Below are 8,416 nucleotides of genomic sequence, written 5' to 3'. Positions count from 1 at the left end.
CTCCTGTACTGTCAACACCTACAGGCACTCGGACATACAGGTGTGTGTTGCCTGCTCAAGTAACCCAGAAAGGAAAGGGGGGTTACAAAGATTTAATAGTTCCTGCAACAACAATGGTTATTCCATGGCTGTGCAAGGAATCGTGATGTGGGAAGGGATTAACATGACTGAAATCTCCATAACCATATTAGTTATAACCAATAGCAAAGGGGCCAACTTCTGTCATTGACACCACTGAGAAATCTAGTGTCCGCTCTCATCTGCAGTGAGAAACAATTGCCAACCAAGCTGTGTGCACTGATCAAACTGTGTGTTTTGGTAACTGACTAACTTTATGCAGAAAGCCAATAAAATTATTGTCAAAAGGGTCCTTTATATACTGAGAGAAGGAGCCAGTGCAGGTAAGATGCTCTACAGCAGCATTCTTACATGTCTCAGGGCCCTGAAGAACTTTATCAGTGAATCCAGTTAACAAAAGATGCAGTAAACAATTCCAGAAGATATAAAGCATGCAGCTTTAATTTCAAGCCAGGCTTACAAAACGTTAAACAACCAACTAATATTTCTTTGTTGGTAAATGGACAAAAACACTGGACCCATTGCTCCCACCCAGCTCTGCTGGGAGAAGAAAGCAAAAAATGGACAGAAGTTGGTGTAGGGAAAGAAGGAAAGAAGCTGCTCTCTTTTGCATTGTATACCCTGCTCTGAGTTGGCAAAAGTCCCTCCACAGGACCATCATTCAGCTGGAACAGCACAAGTAGGAGGGGCATGTCAAGGACAGGAAAGGGGTGTCATATTTATGTTGTCTCCAGTAATAAGATGCAGAACTCCAGGGCAAAAAGAAGTCATAAGGCCTAATTCATCATTGCCTTCCTCCTTGCATAGGCATTTATGGCAAAACATGTAAAATGGTGCCAATTCAGATTTAGAAGTATCTTAAGGCCACTATGCTCAGGAGTAATTAAGTTCACAAGGTGCAAGGTAATGGAGCGTCAGGCTAACAGAGTTTAATGCTGGTAGGTCTGATCTTGCAAAGCACTGGATGCCTCCAGTAAGGTGTTGAGCATCCTTAACTCGTTTTAAATTCAATAAGGGTGAGACTTCCTTTCGGGAGACTCAGCACCTTGTAATGTCAAGTCTGCTGTTAACATGAGCCTTGAATGATAAAATTGACTTAGTTCCAAAAAGCTGCTGGTTGTACTGGAAAAGGGAATATGATGTCCGCCAACAAAAACTCAGGGGAGCCAGGAAACAGTTTTGATAAATTAGCAAAGTCAATTCTCAGCATTTCTGTTTTAACTTAAAAAAACTTTCTTTGCCATCCACATTTGTACTTTGGTAAAGCTTGATGACAGAATAGAGACTGTCTTGGCATATCACTTGAAAGAACAAAATAGATTTGGCTGTCATTTCCATAACAGTAATATTTCATATTCTAGTGTCTAAAAATACATGTAAAGGGAGGATGTAGATCATAACATCATTGGCCCCAAAAAGGAGCACCTTGATTAATAGGTACAAGGTTAGAAGAAGTTAGATAAAAAAAAACAACCACACCCCCTATAATAGCCCTACTAAGATTGTGTCCTGATAATTTACAATTAATAAATTAACTAATGTGTGTATATGGTTTTGAACACGTAGGGACTTATTAGCCATTCCCACCAGTTTTACACTAATTCAGTGTAACTTCACTGATATTGCTGATTTACACTGATATATATGATTGTTAGACCCATAAAGCACTATAGAAATGCAAAATGGCATATATTAATATCTAATCTATATGAATATAGATAGAGCCTAATACTTATTTACACTAAGGCCCCTTTACATTGTCTGGCAATATAATGAGGTCTTAAAGTGGAAATAAATTACATTTTCACCCACTTGAAGGCCATTTTACACTGCCAATGTTGTAAAGGGGCCCCTCTGTAAATGAGAGTCAGGTCCACAGATATAGATTGCTTTTTATTTACTCCCTATTAGCAGATTCCTACTCCATATACTAACTTCTTTTGCAATGTGCAAGGGTTTATGTTACAAGTAAGTGGGCATCGATGACATTACACAGCACAGATGTCTGGCATCCTGAGATTATTTATTTCAAGACAAATGGTATAGCTGGTCTTTAAAGAGTGCAGGTGGATAAATATATTCCTTTAAAATATGATCACCATATCCTCACTTCAAAATGTTAGAATTGCTTTGCATTATAGACACTCTGGAAATCAAACAATTTAAGCATGGTACCATAAGTTCTTTCTTTTTAAGTTCATATGTCAAAAATACAAAGGAAAGGTTAGAAGAAAGAATAAATTTTCACAAACTCCTAAATCCTATTTTCAAAAGCGATTTAGACAGTTAGGACCAGAAGTTTAAAGATAGTAAGGTGCCTAAAGATGAAGATAGGCACCTAGTAGGGTTTTCAAAAGTGCCTAAAATTGAAATGAATCACTAGATGGCTTTTGAAAATCCCACAGGCTGCCTATTTGCATCTTTAGGCACCTAAATACCTTTACAAAGCTGGCCCTTTAGGGCTTTTGCCCAAGATAACAAAAAAGTTAATTTATAAAAATATTAAATAATAGGGTAGATTAAATATTGTCTGGTAAACATTCCCTTATAATGCAGGTAATGTTTCCATAACTATGTTAATTTGGGAAATTATATATAAGATCACCATATATTAAGGAATTGTTCCAGTTTGTACTAATACTCTTTGAAATGTGAACATCACAAGATGTAATGTACCCCCCATTGGTCAACATTGCAATAGTGCAAATTCAAATGCACACTGACATGTAAAATTCACAATTCAAAATTTACACTAATTTGTTATGTAGTTTGAAATTCACTTTAAGTAAAATCACTTTACAGTTTTCAGTTTTAAATTTGTCTTTCATAGATGTTTGGGCTAGTTAATCTTGTTCACTAGAATATTCTTGGAGAGCAAACTCAAAAGGAGCATGAATACACTGAAAGTGAATTAATTTAAAACACTGAATATCCATTGCTTTTTTGTGTGTGTGTGCAGTATTCACCCAGATCTAAATCCAAACTTATTCCTAAAATTAGGCCGCAGTTCAGCAAAACACTTAAGCATGCCTTTAACTTTAAGCATGTCCTTAAGTCCCATTTAAGTCATTATGAGGGATACAGCAGCTGCTTTTTACAATTACAAAGCAATACTACACAACAGATGCAAACAGAATGAGATGAAAAATTAGAACTACAGGGAAATCTAGCTTGGCAGAATAATATAGTAATACACTGATGTCTATAATCTTGCAGCCACATTTGATCAAATTAGCAAACTTGCTTTTCATTAATATATAGTCCGTCCATCTTAATATTAAATTTTACACCATTCAACGGAAGAGATTTCCTATGATCTTGAATTTAATAATTGTGAGAAGAAAAAATACCAAAAATTGACGGCTACAATAGCTCCAAGTGGAAGCTGTGGTTTTGGGGGCTGTGCCTTTACAGGCTGAGCTTTCCTGGTTGTGGTGCTGTGAAGCTCTTGTCATCACACACACCTAGTTGGAATTGGACACAGAATAAATCAGAGCTCGTGCAAGTACCATAAGTGCTGAGTGATCACTGAACACCACATGGTACCTGGAGTAAAATGGAACTAAGAAAAAAACCCTGAGTGGAAGAATGGAGCAGATAAAGCCCCTCCAGAACTGAAATTCTCTGGAAATATGCAAGACAATTGGCAAAGGTCAAATAGGACTTTACTCTATATTGGCAAGTGATGGGTGCTAACAAAAAAGAAGATAGTCATAAGGTAGCCATATTTCTCACAATAGTTGTTTCTGAAGCACTTGATGTGTTTAGCCGTTTTCAGCCAACTCAGGCAATGGAGGCTAACTGTGAAATGGTATTATAGAAATTTGACTTTTGTAGCGCATCCTCTAAGAGCAAATCTAGATTATGTTGGCTAAAGTATACAGTCTTCAATGCAAGGATTACACTGAGAATCACTGGCTATACATGAAAAACCAACCAACAGCAGTTTAATCATCATCGTTAAGTTTCTTGATCTTGTACTTATGGTGTTTGATTTCTTTCTGCAGCCGTTCTATTTCTTTCTTGCAATGATCAATTTCTTCCTCATGTTTCCTCAAAAAGGCCAGCTGTTCCCTCTCATTCTCCCTGAAGTATTGCTCCTCCTCGGCCACCTGCCTCTTCCCAAAAGCCCCTCTGGCCTCACGGATCGAGCTGCCACCGCCACCACCCTTCCCAGCCCCCCAGCTGGTTGGCTCTGGAGCCCGAGCTCCATTCCCGTTGCTGCTGCAGCGCCAACACCCCGCACAGGCCAACACGCAGCCCAACCGCCACCATCACCCACTGCTTGCCCTTGGAGTGAAGCTGAGGTGAGGTGAGATGAGATGAGCCTGGCACCGAGTACAGCATGTTACCGTTTCAGAATATCCACATTTATGGTCTGTTCAAGGGATCTCCTGAGGACTCAGGTCTCTAGCCACCACTCCTTGAAGGGCTGGGATCTTCCCCCTCCAGACCTGGAATTTAGGACGCAGTTCCCCTGACATTCATTGTGATTTTTTCAGCAGATCTGACCTAGCTTAGCACCTGCAGTTTCACTCTGTTTCTCCACGAACAATGAAATTAGTTTTCCAGAGATCCAGACAGCCTCTACGAAGCATAGTACATTTATTTAAGGACAAAAGACTTACTGAGAAAATATTAATAATAAGCCTGCTTCAGCTTATCAGGTGTCCCCCATCTTCTACCCTGGCAGGTTCCAGTCCTTCAGACACTTCATCATGGTTTGCCCTCTTGGTTAAAGGTTCATGTCAGTTTTTTGAGTCAAAATGAGGGTCCCTCAGTGAGTTTAAGCTGACTTTTTGTAACAAAAGCCTTTCTTTGTTCCCTGGATCTCTGGAAATCGAGTTGATCCAAAAACAACAAGAATCCTGTAGCACCTTAAAGACTGACACATTTCTGCAGGCATAAGCTTTCGTCAGGTGCCTCTTTGGAGTTGTTTACCTGTCCCAGGATGTTCAGTAATCACTTCACACTGACAGTAGTTCCTGTGGGGGAAGTTCAGTAACCCTCCCCCATGGATTTAGAATACAATATCTGGCTCACACAGATGAAGATAACAATTACAGAGTTGATATAGTAGTCCCAAAGATATGCTCTCCGCTCCAAGTGCAAGGGGCATTTCTTTGATCTTGCCTTCTCTAGCATAAACACAGGTATATTTATGTTGAAACACACACACACACATGCACTGCTAAAGCAAGACTTCTTTTGCACATGCTTCTTCCTCTGTGGAGAGGATGAGAGAACAAACAACATTTGACAGATGTGTAGTCACCCTGATTAATACTCTGCTGGAAGGCACTCAGATACTACAGTGATGAACACAGTATAAGAACCAGAATAATAGAATAGAATAGAATAGAATAGAATAGAATAGAATAGAATGCCTGTGTTCGTCATATCCGTCATACTGCTCTCCACGTAAAAATGAAATGTATGAGAACGATGTTTTTAAACTGAGAGTATAAGAAGAAGGTCAAAAGTGTTTGTAACTACTCTAAAGTTGAAGAACCAACCTTGAAGCTTCATTGTAGTTACCAGACATTTGAAGGATAAATACCTTGACCAGAAGAACTTTCATACTGCCCAGAATCAAATACTAAAGAAAAGAGAATTGATATTTTATGTATAATTCTCCTTTCTTTTATATCATTTTTACACCTGTGTAACTCCATGGACATTGGTGCAGTTACTCTTCATTTACGCCAGTGTGAGAGAAGTAGAGCCTTAGTGAGTAGGCTAACATTATGGCCAGTAAGAAGAAAGAAAATAACTGGTACCAAAATGTTAAAGTCTAACAAAAAAAGCAAATCTAATATGGTTGACAGTGAAATTAAAACACATTTCCAAGTAAAGGTACCAAATCTTGGCATTTAAGATTTAAGGTAAATATACCAAACCTTAGCATTTAAGGTTAACATTTATCAATATTGATAAGTGCAAAATAATGCACATTGGAAAACATAGTCCCAGCTCAACATACAATATGATGGCATCTAAATTAGCTGTTACCATTCAAAAAAAGAGATCTTGGAGTCATCATGGATAGTTCTCTGAAAACATCTGCTCAATGTTCAGGGGCAATCAAAAAAGTTAACGCAATGTTAGGAACCCTTAGGAAAGGGATAGATAATAAGACTAAAACTATCATTGTGCCACTATATAAATCCATGGCCCACACTTAAATACTGCATGCAGTTCTGGTCGCCCCAAGTCGAAAAATATGTATTAGAATTGGAAAAAGTATAGAGAAGGCAATGAAAATTATTAGAGGTATATGAGAAGATGTTAAAAAGACTAGGGCTGTTCACCTTAGAAAAAATATGACAAAGGGGGATATAATAGAGGTCTATAAAATCATGAATGGTGTGGAGACAGTGAATAAAGAAGTGACATTTACCCCTTTACATAACACAAGAACCAGGAGTTGCCAAATTAAATTAATAGGCAGCAAATTAAAAAAAATACAAAAAACATAGGTACTTCTTCACACAATGCACAGTCAACCTGTGGAACTCATTGCCAGGAGATCCAGTGATGGCCAAAAGTATAACTGATTCAAAAAAGGATTAGACACATTCATGGTGGATAGTTCCATCAATGGTTATTAGCCAAGATGGTCAGGGGTGCAACCCCATGCTCTGGGTGTCCCTATGCCTCTGACTGCCAAAAGCTGGGACTGGATGACTGGGGATGGATCACTCAATAATTGCCCTGCTCTGTTAATTCCTTCTGAAGTATCTGGCACTGGCCAGTGTCAGAAGACAGGGTACTGGGTATACGGACTATTGGTCTGACCCAGTATCGCCATTCTTATGTCCTGAAGCATTTGAAATTAACAGAGCCTAGAACAGAGAGGTCAACAAAAGGATGGAATATTTAGATATTGGAAAGTACTAGGTAAAAGTTCCTACTCTAAGATGTTCTAACTGACACATTAGAAATCAACCAATAATTGAAGTTCACCAATAGACCACGGTTCATAGAATCATAGAAGATTAGAGTTGGAAGGGAACTTAGGAGGTTATCTAATCCAACCCCCTACTCAGAACAGGACCAACCCCAACAAAATCATCCCAGCCAAGACTTTTTTTTTGCCAGGTCTTAAAAAAAAAAACCTCTAAGGATGGAGATTCCAACACCTCACTAGGCAACTCATTTCAGTGCTTCACCATTCTTCTAGTGAAAAAACTTCTCCTAATATTTAGCCTACACGTCCCACTGCACTGCAACTTGAGACCGGAGCTCCTTGTTCTGTCATCTGCCACCACTGAGAACAGCCCAGCTCCATACTCTTTGGAACCCTCCTTCAGGTAGTTGAAGGCCGCTATTAAATCCCCCCCTCACTCTTCTCTTCTGCAGTCTAAGCAAGCCCAGTTCACTCAGCCTCTCCTCAGAAGTCATGTGCTCCAGTCCCCTAATCATTTTAGTTGCCCTCCTCTGGACTCTCTCTCCAACTTGTCCACATCCTTTTTGTAGTGGCCCAAAACTGGACACAATACTCCAAATGTGACCTCACCAGTGCCCAATAGAGGGGAACAATCACTTCCCTCCATCTGCTGTCAATGTTCCTACTAATGCAGCCCAATATGCCGTTAGCCTTCTTGGGGACAGGGGCACACTGTTTACTCATATCCAGCTTCTTATCCACTGTATCCCCCAGGTCCTTTTCTGCAGAAGTGCTACTTAGCCAATCAGTCCTAGTCTGTAGCAGTCCATGGGATTCTTCTGTCCTAAGTTCAGGACTCTGCATTTGTTCTTGTTGAACCTCATCAGACCCAATCCTCTCATTTGTCTAGGTTACTCTGTATCCTATCCCTACCCTCCAGCATATCTACCACTCCCTCAGCTTAGTGTCATCCATGAATTTGCTCAGGATGCAATCCACTCCATCCTCCAGATCATTAATGAAGTTATTGAACAAAACCGACCCCAGGACCAACCCCTGGGGCACTCCACTTGATACTGGTTACCAACTAGACATCGAGCCATTGATCACTACCCATTGTGTCTCATGAACTAGCCAGCTTTCTATCCACCTTATAGTCCATTCATCCAACCCATACTTCTTTAACTTGCTAGCAAGAATACTGTGGGAGACGTATCAAAAGCTTTGCTAAAGTCAAGATATATCACATCCACCGCTTTCCTTACATCCACAGAGCCAGTCTTCTCATCATAGAAAGCAATCAGGTTGGTCAGGCATGACTTGCCCTCGGTGAATCCATGCTGACTGTTCCTGATCACCTTCCTTTCCTCCAAGTGTTTCAAAATGGAGTCCTCGAGGACCAGATCCATGATTTTTCTGGGGACTGAGGTGAGGATGACTGGTCTGTAG

The 8,416-nt window shown here is 39.9% G+C and overlaps 1 pseudogene; it reads right to left on the bottom strand.

The window, feature by feature from the left end:
* Window positions 1–3,907: 3,907 nt before the first annotated feature.
* Window positions 3,908–4,353, bottom strand: LOC137162648 (ATPase inhibitor, mitochondrial-like; annotated as a pseudogene).
* Between the last annotated feature and the right edge of the window lie 4,063 nt (window positions 4,354–8,416).

The sequence above is a fragment of the Emydura macquarii genome, unplaced genomic scaffold (genome assembly GCF_026122565.2).
Source record: "Emydura macquarii macquarii isolate MOO-44397 ecotype Brisbane River unplaced genomic scaffold, CSIRO-AGI_Emac_v2 contig_2448, whole genome shotgun sequence".
NCBI lineage: Eukaryota > Metazoa > Chordata > Testudines > Chelidae > Emydura > Emydura macquarii.
The sequence above is the reverse complement of the archived record's forward strand: the minus strand, read 5'-3'. Positions and strand labels throughout refer to the sequence as shown.